Genomic DNA, 14,049 nt, shown 5'->3' on the forward strand with positions numbered 1-14,049 from the left:
GCCTCTGCAAATACTCCATTAATTCGCTTCAGTTACGCCAGTGTTTCTCAGCTCAGGGTGATTTTGGTCCTCAGGGGACTTTTGGCAATTTCTGGACACATTTTTAGTTGTCATGACTGGTGTGGGAGTTCTACTGACATCCCGTAGGGGGAGGCCAGGGAGCTGGTAAACATCCTACAGTGCACAGGACAGCCCCCCACAACAGAGAATGTTTTGGCCCCCAAAGTCAATGGTGATGAGATTAAGGAACCCTGACTTAAACCTTTGTGATGACAACTGCTGCCTGCCTGGATCCTGACAGTTCTAGACGCCCACCGCCTTCTCTGCACTGCGGTGTGATCCTCTCGTTTACACAGCTATTGTTGGCCTCCTCTTGATGGCATAGAGATGAAAAGACCCAGTCTTTGCCCTCAAGTCATTCACCAGGGTGGATGACTTGAGGGCAAAGACTGGGTCTTTTCATCTCTATGCCTCATCAGACTTGAGCCCTTCAGGGCAGAGTCTCTGTGTCATTCACCACATAGTCCCGGTAGGAGGAAGTCATCGGACATTTGCTGATTGAACTAAAAAAAAATTGTTCAACAATATCTTAAAACCAGAAGACGAGGGACTAGACTCAGTGGCTAAACAGAACTCGGGGAACCTGGGTGATTTTCCCTGTGACAGAAGTTCCAAGGAAACCACGATCAGGCAAATATAGACAGAATGAATGGTAGTCCCCGGAGGTATGAATCGGTGGGCAGGACAGAAGACAAAAAGAAGGCATCTCGTCTCTCAAATGGGTATCACAGTAGAAACCACCTCATGAGACTATTGCTTGACTAAAAGTAGTGAAAAGCATTGAGTGTGTCACCTAGTACCTGATTAGTACAAAATACACAGTACCCACTAGCTGTCTGACGGAGTGATGGAGGAGAAGCATCAAGGTGGGGGCTGGGGAAAAGCGCTGCACTAACACGGGGCTGCTTTGCACCCCTGGGCCTCAGCTCCCCAATATGCAAAATGGGAAATATGTAGGTAAGGTAAATGCTTTGCAGAAACTATATCGTAAAGGATGCTTTAGGGGTTCCACATCTGTTTTGCATATTATTTTCAAAACCGAACCTACAATTTAATAAAAGTAAAAGGCCAGTCTGTTAAGTTACAGTGAGATATAACAGTCAGGAAGGCTTAGGGTGACCAACTCATCCTCTTTTGCCCAGGACTTGTCCAGTTTCAGCAGTGAAATTCCTGTGTCTTGAAAACCCTACGTCTTAGGCAAACTGGGATGGCTGGTCAACGCTAGCAGGTCAGATGATCAGCCTGCCACATAATTTTTAAAATAATTAATAGCTAACATATGTTATGATGTGCCAGATGCTTTTCTAATAACTTATTAGATCATTTAATCTGCATAAGAACCCAGTGAGGTAAATATCATTAGCACCCCCCTTTGTACAGTGGCACAGAGAGGTTCCATAATTGCCTGAGGTCACACAGCTCCTAAGTAATAGCGCCAAGATTTGATCCCAGGTCATCTGGGTCCAGAGTGCCCGTAATCATCCAGGACCTCTCCTATACATCTGAATATATTTTAAAACATCTTTTGGAATGGTAATAATAATAATAGAAATATATTTTAAAACATTTTTGGAAATACTGATAATGATAATAATAACATTTTTTGAGCATTCAAATATGTATTTCAAAGTTTGACCCAGTGGTGACAACTTATATTCTAACTTGGGCTGCCAGATCTACCCACTGTTGTGTAGACCTCAGAATAAAGCATTTGGAGCCACCTCTGCCGAATTAAAGGTGGAGTGGGAGACTCACATGTTTATAAGGCTGGGTGGGCAATATTGGTGAGTGAGGTGGGCCTGGGTGTAATCAATAGGGGATGGTGGAGATTCTGGCAAAATGGGACTTGAATGCATGTACAGAGAATGGGCAGCCAAGGACTCAACTCCAGGCACTTGAGTTTGGGGGTCCCAACAATGGCAGATCTTCCAAGAGAAGCCTGACGTCCATCTTTAACAAGAACTAATTCAGCAAAAACAAAACAAAAACATGAGGTGTGTGAAATAAAACTTATTTGTCCCTGTCCCTTTCCCCCAACCCTTGCAAGCTGTTAAAAAAAAAAAAATCACTATTTGAAACTGCGGTGCACCCCTACAATGGAACACTGTATAGCAATAAGAATGAAGGAACCCTCATCATAAAAAATCTGAATGAATCTCACAAATATAAGCCAGACATAAATGAATACACTCTGTGTATCCCATTTCTACAAAGTTCAACAACAGACAAAACTAATCTAGGGTGTCAGGAATCATGACCGTGGTTATCCCGCGAGGAGCAGGTCTTGAGTGACCGGAAGAGGGCACAAGGAAGGCTTCTGGGGGGCCAGCCAGATTCCGTGTCTTCATCTGGGTGCCAGTGACACAGTGGTGTTCTCTTTGTGCTGAATATTGAGCTGTCCACTTTTTAATGTATGTTCTGTACTTTTAATTAAATAAAAATTTTGAAACATAGACACACACAAAGTTTGACCATTTGGAAATATTTCTCTGGATGAAGCAGGATTGTGTTTGGGTATCTAGGAAACCAAATGCTGAGATAATTAGACTTGGAGGCTGGCTTCTCCGCAGGAAGTGTCCAATGGCTCTTTGTTGGATAAATGAAAAGAATTCAATTGCCAGGTTGTACCTCAATTTGAAACGGTGATGTTTAATAAAACAGCCTTGTTTTGTATCCATAATGGCTTCGTGTACTATCTGTGTTGAGAATTGTGTCTGTTTTGCTCACCTCTTTCACTCAAGTTCTTAGGTACAAAATAACTTTTCCGTATCAGGCTTTCATGGGAAAAGGGTTTCGCAGCTAAGAAAATCTGAGAACCTTAAGGCTGAGATTCAAAAATTCCACCTGTCAGAGGCAGGCTCTGAGTATCAGGGTGGATGTGGGGGTGATTCACCTAGAGGAGGGGTGGGAGGGGAGTGCCCATACATGGGGGCAGGGGCCGGAGGAGCCACTGCTGCCATTTCTCAAAGGGCGCGTCTCCATTTACAAAGAGCCCTTTTATCCTTCAGTCATCTCTTCAGCAAACATGTCCCAAGTACCCACTCCGTGCCAGGTTACAGGGTGCAACGTCAGTCCCATAGCGACAAAGACGGGGCTGCTAAACAGTGGAAAGGTGTCGTGAGAACATATGGCCTGGGGACCTTTCACTGGTCTCCATGCCACCTCCCAAACAACTCGGCTCACTGTCCCCACTCCTCCATCCTGGCCCTGGTCTTCACCATCCCCAACTGCTTGGTTGCCACCTCGACGGTCTCCCTGCCCCACTCGGACCCCTAAATCCATTCTCCGCAGTGTTTTTATAAATCACAAATCAAAAAGGCTCTCGCCCCAACCCTGCCCCCACCTTGAAAGTTATACCCAGGCCACGTAGAGAAACAGCCCAATTCCTCCCCAGGGCCCGCCCACCCCGATCGCCTCTGCTCAACCTCTCTCTCCAGGAACGCTGGTCCAGCCTCAGGGCCCTTGTCCTTGCTGTTCCCTCTGCCTAGACTTTTCTCCCACGTCTTCAAAAGGCTGCTGCTTCTTGTGGTTCAGATGCCACCACAAATGTCACCCACCCTCAAGGAACTGGCAACACAGGGGCCTCTCCGGAGGAGGACTGCAAAGCTGGCAGCGGGGGGCGGGTAGGGAGGAGCACTTTGGACTGAGTGATGTGTGCACCTCTTGAATTTTGTACCATGCGCACATTCAAATAAATTGTTGACTCAAACAGAAGTGTCTCCTTGGAGAGGCCTTTCTAGAAAGCCACCTTCCTCATTTGCCTCCTTTTTTGGTGCTTTAATTTTCCCTTACGGCATGCTTAATACCGTTTATAATTGCCTCGGGTTTTTGTTGTGTTGTGTTTTTCATCTCTTTTTAGTGTGTCGTCTATCTCCCCTTCACGAGGACAGGGGCTTTTCCTGTCTTATCTACCACTTAGCACAGTCCTGGCACATGAAAGTGCTCACTAAATATGTCATGAAGAAGAAGAAAGGGAGGGATGATAATGAAGCGTTAACCAGGCAAAGCTGGGGCGGGGACTCAGCGCCAAGCAGAGCTGGCAGTATGAGGACCTGAAGACGGCCAAGCTGATGGGACTGGAGACGGGAGAGCCAGGGGGTGAGGCAGGCAAGATTATGCCCCTTTCTACAGATGAGGAATCTGAGGGTCAGAGAGGACAAGAGACTTGCCCAAGGCATTCAGAAGGCCAGGGTCTGAGTTTACAATCCAGGTCCCATTTCAAGGTTAAATAGAACCTCACAGTTATTGAGCACCTATATGTACTAACTTATGAGGTGGATACTATTATTACTTTCTCGTTTGATAAACAAACTGAGGCACAGAGAGGTTGAGTGACTTGCCCTAGGTCACACAGCTCAGAAGTAGCCAAGTCTAGCATCTTTCCCTGGCTTTGATGGTTCCCAATTTCTTCCTCCCAATACTCCCACTGCCTCTGGACTCACATGGAAGCCTCAGCCTGGACCCCAGAGAGGCCGTACGTCAAACCCTGACCCTCTCTGGAGCTTTGGGCAAGTTAAAGAAACCCCTGAAACTCTCTGGGGCCTGGATTCTCCCAAATCCAAATCGAAAGAGAGCAAAACTAGCCCTGTTTGCAAAGCTGCTGTGAGAAAAAAGTGATAAAAAAAAAATTATGGAACTCCTGAGTGATAAAAATAACTGTAGGGCACCTGGCAAACAGCCTGAGCTGTAGAGATACTGACTAATGATAGCAGGAATTTATGGCCCTGTAGGCCCAGCCTTTTCGTGATAGGAGCTGGGGTTACAAGTGGGGTCACAGGCAGAAAACTCCCAGCAGCCCCTTCCTGGCATGAGGCCTGAGCCCTTTTCATACTGAGGGGTGAATTTTGGGGCTCTCAGATGGCCATGCTCCCCCTGCCTTGCCCAATGGGCCACCATTAGGCATTGGGTCTCGTATCTCTAGCCGCCGATCTTTCTAAAAACCTGTAAACTATTAGCACTTTATAGTGACTGGGTTCCTTCATTAATTCTCAGGGTTCCAGGAGAATGCAGGGGAGCAGAGGGCACCCTCTTACCACCAGCAGACATTTACTGAGGGTCACTCTGCGCCAGGGGCCTTGCTGGGAGGAAGGTGATGACTGGACACCTGGGTTGGAGGGACGTCAGGTCTAGACTCTGGGTCCCCAACACCTAGAGGTGTGATTTCACCACCACGAAAAAAAGGTTGGGAGTGGCTTGCTCCTACAAGTGTTCACAGATAGTTCTTACATCAAAAACCCACCTTGGAACCCTGGTATATTGTTGCTTTTAGAAAAACAAAACCTATGCATCATAAAAGTTCAAATGATGCAGAGAAGTACAAAAAAAAGTTCAAAACACCGACATTTTACTGCCCAGAGAAAAACCTCCTTGAGCGGAGAGGTAGCAGAGCTAAGCGGTGAAGAGCACGGCCTCTGAGGCCAAAGTGCCCAGCTCACAAGCTAGCCATGTGACACTGAGAATATCAAGTCTCTTCTGCTTCAGTTTCTCCAACCTGCAAAATCATCTAATGGTAGCACCTGCCCTACAGGGCTGTCAAGAGCACTAAACGGGGTAACGATTACAGAGCACTTAACACAGCACTGACACACAATAAGTGCTATCTAAGTGTTCAGTGAATCCTTCTCAGACAGGCACTGTTCGTATGGGCTACACCTGCTCGTGGTTTTAGAACTTGATTTTTAAATGTATTCGACAAGACATTCTAGGCATCTTTCTATGTCTCTAAGCTCACTTATGTAAGTAAGGTTTTGACTTAAGGGCTGAGCAGCTTACTCACTCAGGAGCCCCTTCCTCACTGTAGATCCCCTTTAGAGGCTGTTTATTTTCTGCCTGTATCTGCTTTCTGCAGATTGCTAAGGCGATCCTATACAGAGGTATAAAAACTAGGACTCACAGACAGCAAATAACTTGCCTTGGTCACAAAGCTGGGACTTGAACCTCTAACATCTAGACTCCACAGGCGAAACTCAAGACTAAAAAAGAAGCACCAAGAAATCCAAGAGGGTTGTGCAATCTAGTGGACATGACTGAATTTTTATTCTGCCAGTACTAGCTGTGTCACCTTGGGCCAGTCCTTTCATCTCCCTGAGCATCAGTTTTCTTGGGTGTAAAATGGGGCTGCTGATACTCATCACACAGTGTTGCCATTGACATTGCTACCACCAGGCTAATAGCGGTTATTTCTGGAACAGTAATGAGTAGGCTAAAACAATATATCCTTTAACTAATGAGAAGCACAGGTAAAGCACCTAGTGTGCAAGTGGCAACATTAGCCCCCCCAGAGGTCTGTCTCGTAAGGGTGGGAGCGGGGGACGGCTTTTGGCTGTTTTGCTCATTGTGTAACTTTAAATGCTAAAACAGTGCCTGGTACATAGTAGGTGCTGAAACAAAATTATTGAATGAAAGAATAACTCTAATTTAGCCATTATCAGTGACAAAAGGGCTCTGTTACTTACTAGGCATGGGACTTCAAGCAAGTCTCTTTACACCTATAAACTTCAATTTTCTCCTAGGTCTAATGGATATAATGACACCAGCAACATTTCTGGAGCACTAACTCTGTGCTGAGCCCTGTTATAAGTGGCTTTTATGCAATATCTCCTTTAAATCTTCGAGGTACTGTTATCAGCCCACATGAAGGTTAAACTAACTGAGGCACTGGGCGATTAAGTCACTTGGCTAAGGTCTCACAAGTAGTAAGAGGTGGAGCTAGGATTCAAAACTCCCAGGCTTCTGACACCAGAGAGCACACCTGCTTAACACTACTTATAGCGCCTTTCTAAGTACAAGAAATGAATACATTGGAATGTATTCATGAAATGGAATACTATGTAGCAATGAAAAAGAGTAAGTTACTGATAACCACAACAGCATGGGTGAATTTCACACTTATATTGAAAGGAGCCAGGATGCAAAAGACTACGAGAGTAGCCAGATAAAATATAGGATGTCCAGTTAAACTTGAATTTCAAATAAATAATGAATATTTATTTAGTATAAATATAACCCATTAGAAATTCAAATTTAACGGCCAACCTGGATTTTTAAGTGCTAAACCTGGCAACCCTAAATGTTAAGTATGTATGATTCCATTTATCTGAAGTTCAAAAACGAGGGAAATGAATAAATGGTAATAGAAGTCAGGATAGTGGTTGCCTTGGGTGGGGGTGAGGGTGAGTGCAAAGGGTGTTTAAAAAGTTACATATCTTTAGACTCTGAGCAGATCGAACTCCACTCGTGCACCTCACTCCAATTCCTCTGCAGCCATGTCTGACAAACCTAATATGGCTGAGCTTGAGAAATCCTATAAGTCGAAATGGAAGAAGACAGAAATGCAAGAGAGAAATCCACTGCCTTAAAAAGAAACGATTGAATAGGAGAAGCAAGCAGGCGAATCGTAAGGAGGCACTCACCACCAATATGCACTGTACATTCCACAAGCATTGCCGTCTTACTTTAGGTTAATCTGCCTATCTAGCTGGCCAGAAAGGAAAAGAACTTGCGTGTTGGTGAAGGCAGAAGCTGGGTGGGATGACAGTGAAATCTAGAGTAAAAACCAAGCTGGTTCAAGGTTTCCTGCAGGCTGTAAAATGCAGTTTAATCAGAGTGCCATTTTTCGTTGTTGTTCAAATGGTTTTAATTATTGGAACGCACGATTTTTAATATGCAAATAAAAAGTTTTAAAACCCGAAAAAAGAAGTTATGTATCTTCCAAAACACAAACTCATAGATAGGTACAGACAACAGAATGGTGGTTACCAGAGGGTAAGGGGGTTGGGGGGAGGATGAAGAGGGTAAAGGGGGTCAAATACAAGGTGACAGGAAACTGGACTTCAGGTGGTAAGCATGCACTAGCGTATATAGATGTTGTATTATAAAATTGTACACCTGAAATTTATGTAATGTTATTAACCAACGTTACCCCAATAAATTTAATTTAAAAGATAATAAAAGGATGTATCTTGATCTGTTACAAGTATATGCTTGTAACAGTTCACCAAGCTTTAAACTTAATAGTTGTGCATTTTACAAGATTTGTGAATTATGACTCTTAAAAAATATATTTAAAAAATTCTAAAGAGCAATACACTCTGTATAAAATCTTCAGTAATAGTGTCTAAATGATGGGGTGCTCGGGAGAATAAAAGGAGATAAAGGTTGTGAGTCTCTTAGCACATTTTAGGAGCTCGTAGTACGAACTCAATAAATGGAAGCTATTGTAAAATATAACAAAGGCATTTATATTATTATTATCATTCTTGTTGTGATTTTCTCTATTGCAAATTGACTGGAGCGCCCTCAAGTGTCTGTATTGAAACATAGCACCTCAGTTACTGCAAAGAATATCCTTTATCCAAGCTTGAAGTCTCAATTCAAAGAGCAATGCTTTGCTTTGCTTTTGCTCCAGGACCACATAAGAAAGTACCAAAATCCACCTGAGACCAATGAGTCCCAAGTCCAACTCCAGTTCTGCCCATGATAGCTCCCTCAAGTGTGTCAGAAGGAAAGCAGAAAGGAAGGCACAGGTCTCTCTCTGCCTCACTGTCAAAGCACAATCGCAAACATTATCTTGTTTCATAGGAACTCACATGATAATATTTGAAAGTAGCGTTGGGTGGGCTACGAAATGCTTTCACGTTAATAATAATCACAACTAGCTTCCTGTGTGCGGATGCCGGGCTGAGAGATGTATGTGCCTATTTTTTTCCTTTAATCTTTAAAATGACCTGTGAGACATATATTGTTTTGTAGTCTGATTTTTTTCCCCTCAGCAGTATGCTTTGGGCATCTTTCCATGTCAATAAATATAGCTGAGGCGGTAAGTACTTGATTCAAAGGCTGAGAAACTCAAACAGTCAGCAGCCACTGCCCAGGTGAAGATCAATAATAGTTAACATTTATTGAGTGCTTTATTACACACCAGGCCTTGTGCTAATTGTTTAACGTGAACTGTCTCTCATTTGATCCTTAAGGCAACCTCGAGGTACCTGCTATTATTATTCAAATGAGGAATCTGAAGCTCAAAGAGGTAAAGGAACCATCCAAGGTCAGACAGCTGGTGCAAATGGCCAAATTGGGATTCAAACCTAGGTCAGTCTGATTCTGGCACTGGGATCTCAAGCAGCATATTTGAAGGAATATATGGGGGACGACACAAGGGAAGGTCCCCAAGTGGAGAAAGGAGCCACTGACAAATTCTCAAAATAGGCAGGAGGGCAGTGAGGGTGAGGCCGTGGGGGAGGCAATTTCTGAAAAGCCACAGTCTGCCATGGAGGGAACAGGAAAGCTTCCTGGAGGTGGTGCCATGTAGACTGTACATCTCCAGCCAAGAAAGGAGGCTTTTTAATAACTTACCACCTCCTGAGTGGTTTCACATTAGACACACACAGATTCAAAATCTAATTTTGCCACTCTCTAGTTAAAAAAACAAAAACAAAAACAAAAACCATGATTGAGGTATTATTTATATGCAACGAATTACACCTATTTAAATCGCACGATTTGATGAGTTTTGACATATGTGCATACCCACAATCAAGATCGCGAATGCTTCCGTTACTCCCAAAAGTTTCCTGGTACCCCTTTATCTTTATCTCCTTCTCATTACCACCCTCTTCCCATTCCTAGGCAACCACAGTCAATAAAGATTACTTTCTTTCACCAAAAATTACTTTCAATTTTCTGGCATGTTATAGAAATGGAATTATACAATTTATACTCTTTTTTTCTGGCTTCTTTCACTGAGCATAATTATTTTGAGATTCGTTCATTACTCTTGGGTAAATACCTAGAAGGGTGATTCCTGGGTCATATTAGTACATGTTTAACTTTTTAAGAAACTGCTACAAACTATTTTCTAAAATATTTGTACCACTTTGCATTCCTACCAGCAGTGTCCAAGAGTTCCAGTTGCTAGGGTGAAATCTCTTTAATTTCAAGCATTCTAGAAGCATTAGGTTTTGGTTTTTAACCAGCGGACCCCATTGATAGTTTCTTAGCCTTTCTGAGCCTCAGTGGGTCTTAGAGGGAAACTGGGTGGAGATGGCGAGAGGAGGAAAAGGGTGTCATGTGACCTGCCACCATCGGAGCTGGCCTCCAGTGCTGTGAACTCAGTAGATATTTAAAGCTTTTCCTTTCTGTCTTGGGACACTGTTGTGGGCTCATGGAGATGGCTATTGCTCAAGCCCTGCTCACTTTTGACCTTGATGGATGCACCCTTCTTCCTAGGGGTCCCTTGCAATTTCTTCTTCAAACTTTGAGAAGCTGACATCCAACTCTCGCTTCCTGCTGCTGCCATTCCACTGCCCCTCTTGGAGGCCTACGGGACAGGGCCAAAGTTGACCCCTTGTAGGTGTTCTCTGCCCACGCTGGTCCATGGGAAGCACTTGCCCAGAAACACCTGGGAATGTGAGCTGACCTCGGCATACCTATCTCTGGCTCCTTCATCAGTGCAGCTGGGCAGCCCATTTCTCCAGCGTCTAGATGTCCCTGGCCACATCAGACCATTGGGTCCTCGCATAGGGGTCATATGTTAAGCTCTCCAAATAGTTGCCTACCTGCCCCTATTCTGCTCCTTTGAGAAAATGGCCACCAATGGATTCCCTTCTTCCCATCATAGGAGAGCTGTGGGTGAGTGTAGGGGTAATAACACAAAAAAGGGTTTGAGTCACATTTTAGCAGTTGTGGGCTTTGACTACACTCTTGAAAGTGAGGGATGGCTGTCACAGCAGAACTTTTGAGCAACATCGTACAAGTCATGTCCACCTCCCTGGACCTATTTTCTACTATCTTCATGAAGGTGATCATACTACCCAGCCGGGGTGTTGTGAAGGCTGAGTGACATAGTGAATCTAGAGAATGTTGCCAGATCTCACAGCCTAGGATTCCACAATCACAGACCTGCGATTCCATCTCTGTGTGACAGTTTACAAGTGACATTGCCTCTGTGGGTCTCGGTTTTCTCATTTGTCTAATGGTATTCATGAGAGCCCCTACTTTAATAGCCTCTCTGCAAAGTTAGTTTGGTGAACACACAGATAAAGTGCTTAGCGTGGTGCCCGGCACTTGTTAAGAACTTGGTCCTTCTGGGTGTTAATAATACAGCGGAGGGTGGCTAAGAGGGCTCTGAGACTGGTATTTGTGGTGCAGGGGGTGTGATGTCTATACTCCCCCTTGTCCCCTACCATTCTAGGCTCTGTTTTGGACATGCTTCAGCCCGGCTGGAGGCCCCTGGGAACAGAGAGGACGGGCTGTACCTCCAAGCAGTCACGCTGACACAGGTTAGAAAATCAATGTGTGACCAGAATAACACAGCTGGCTCCCGCCTCTTCTGGGAAATCTGTGCAGCCAGCCCTGGGCACATCTTATCTCGTCCTCAGAGAGGTGGACAGCTCTAATCTAGGCCCTGATTCCAAGGCTCGTGAACAAAATCTTGGCACACACAAGTCTCTGGCTACTTGAGGCACACCAGGCCCATGGACCACAAGCTTCACACGACCCTCCAGTTGGGGTCAGGCACGTCTGGCACTGGCCAAGCCCTGGGCTTCTTCCAGTCATAGTCTGGACACTTCTCAAGCCAAGTCAGGCTCCGGACCACTGGTTGGGCAACCCATGACCTCAGACTGGGTCAGATCCATCAGCTGAGCATCTGTTTAAGCATATGGAACATTTTGTTCTTTAGAATCCCAAGGGCCAAAGAATATGAACCCTCCCCATTCACAACTCAAACCTCCAACACTGCCATTTATTTACTTTATAACTTTGGGCAAGTTTCTTCACCTCTCTGAGTTCTAGTCTTCCTATCTGTTACATGCAAACTAATGAGTAACTCCATCTTCCAGGGGTGTGTGAGACTCAGGTAATGAGTGTCAAGGGGTGACATACCTATTGGCAGGTACTCCATAAAGGGGAGTTATTATTTATGCAAACAAGGGCACTGAACACCAAATTAAAAAAAAAAAAAACAGTGAGATATATATACAGTGGATGAGAGTATAGACTGGGGAGCCACACTGCCTGGGTTCAGAACCTGGCTACTCTACCACTTTCTGTGTGGCCACAAATAACCTCTTTGAGCCACAATGTTCTCCATAAAATGAGAATGATAATAACGTTGTGAAGATTCAGTTAGATCGGATGCACTGGGAAGAGTGCCTGTCACATAATAATCACTTAATAAGTATCAACCATTTTTAATTAGTCACATAAGTTAGTAATGTTAGTAATGGCACTGAAATCACACAGGTAAGGGTTTTTGACAGGATTAATAGGGAAGGGAACTCATATTTAGTGAGCATCTACTGTGTACTTGGTACTCCCAGAAGTGATATGTCCATATATGTATATGTATAGTCACACACACATTCTCTCTCACACACACACATACACAGAGTAAGATACTTCTGTTTTCATTTTTTAAAACCTGTCTATTATAAAACGAACCACACATGCAAAAAAATCATTCAAATTAAATTTGTAGCTTAGTGAGTTACTTCAAGGCAAACATCTTTGCAACCATCACCCAGGTCAAGAAATAGAAGTTTGTCAGCCTCCCAGGAGCCCCTCCATGTACCCTATCCCAATCACAGCCCTCCCCCCAAAGTAATCACTAACCTGACTTTTATAGTAATTATTTCCTTGCATTCCTTTCCGGTTTAATCATCCAAGTGGGTACTCCTAGACATTATAGTTTAATTCAGCCTATTTTTAAAAAACTTAATTTGTCTTTTAAGCCTCTTTTAATGCAGAGGTTCCCCCCTCCATCTCTTTCTTTTCCTTGCAGTTTTTCTGTTTGAAGAAATTGGGCTGCTTGACTCATAGAGTTTCACAAAGTCTGTATTTTGTCAATTGCATCCTCATTGTAAAGTTCAACATGGTCCTCTGACCGCTGCATTTCCTGCAAATTAGCAGCTGGATCAGACCCAGTTTCCATCCCTTTGGCATGATCATAGGTGGTTCTGAGTTCTTTCAAGAAACATGTACATGCCTGGAGTTTTGATCTTTTTTTTTTTTTTTAGCTAGAGATATGAATTTATTGTGGGTTGCAAAATGGCAATATTGTATCATTTTGTTTTCATGTATTATTAGTTGTACTAATTTTAATTTTCTTAATCTAATATTTGGTTACCCAGTGGTACAGTGCATGTACAAAAGGTGAAATAAACTTGATTCTTTCCTTCTATCTACCTAGTTTTCAAGAATATAATTTGTTTCCACGCCATCCTCGGAAGATGATTAATTAGTGTTTTGCTGAATTTATGAACTTTTTTTGGCGATTTTTATCGATTGCAATTACCTTTGCTGCAGCTGAGATGGTCTCATCTTCAGGTTGGTTTCTAGTCCTTTTGATGTGACTCTAGTGCCTTTGAAAGCTTCCTTGTTATCTAATAGGACAAGATATTCCAGCCTCAGCTACTGATCTGTAATCAAAAATTTCTCTAAGTGATCTTTTTTTAAAAAATAGAAATGGCATTTCAAGACTAGAATCTGAGTGCTAGGTATGCTCATTGCTACTAGATTAGTCATTATTTCTAGGCCTTTCTCGTGGATAGAATTAGGTATTTTATATATACAGTATATATATTTATATATTTATGTATATATGTGTATATATATACACACACATAAATTTTATATATACAGTATATACATTTATATATTTATGTATATATGTGTATGTATATATACACACATATAAATTTCTATTTAAACAAATCATCTCTTGAATTCATACTAATATTTCCAATGCAAAGATAGCATTATGGGGCTTTTAATTACCTTCTTCTGTATTACATCTGTTGTAACTCCTTTCTTCCACACTTAAATCTTTGGTTTTCAAGGACACAGGCGATGATAAAATTGAAAGATTCTGTAATTACCGATTCACATCTCCACCTCCCACCCCCAACACACAATGTAGCACGTGGCAGAAACTGCCAGATTCTTGTGGCCCTCTTGGATCAGTTCCCGCCTCCCTGGAACCTCTTACCC

At 43.3% G+C, this 14,049-nt stretch overlaps 1 pseudogene; it reads left to right on the forward strand.

Moving 5' to 3' along the window:
- The first annotated feature begins 7,325 nt into the window (after nt 1-7,325).
- Nucleotides 7,326-7,460, forward strand: LOC107196400 (annotated as a pseudogene).
- Nucleotides 7,461-14,049: the final 6,589 nt, after the last annotated feature.

Source organism: Pteropus alecto, unplaced genomic scaffold (genome assembly GCF_000325575.1).
Source record: "Pteropus alecto unplaced genomic scaffold, ASM32557v1 scaffold45, whole genome shotgun sequence".
NCBI lineage: Eukaryota > Metazoa > Chordata > Mammalia > Chiroptera > Pteropodidae > Pteropus > Pteropus alecto.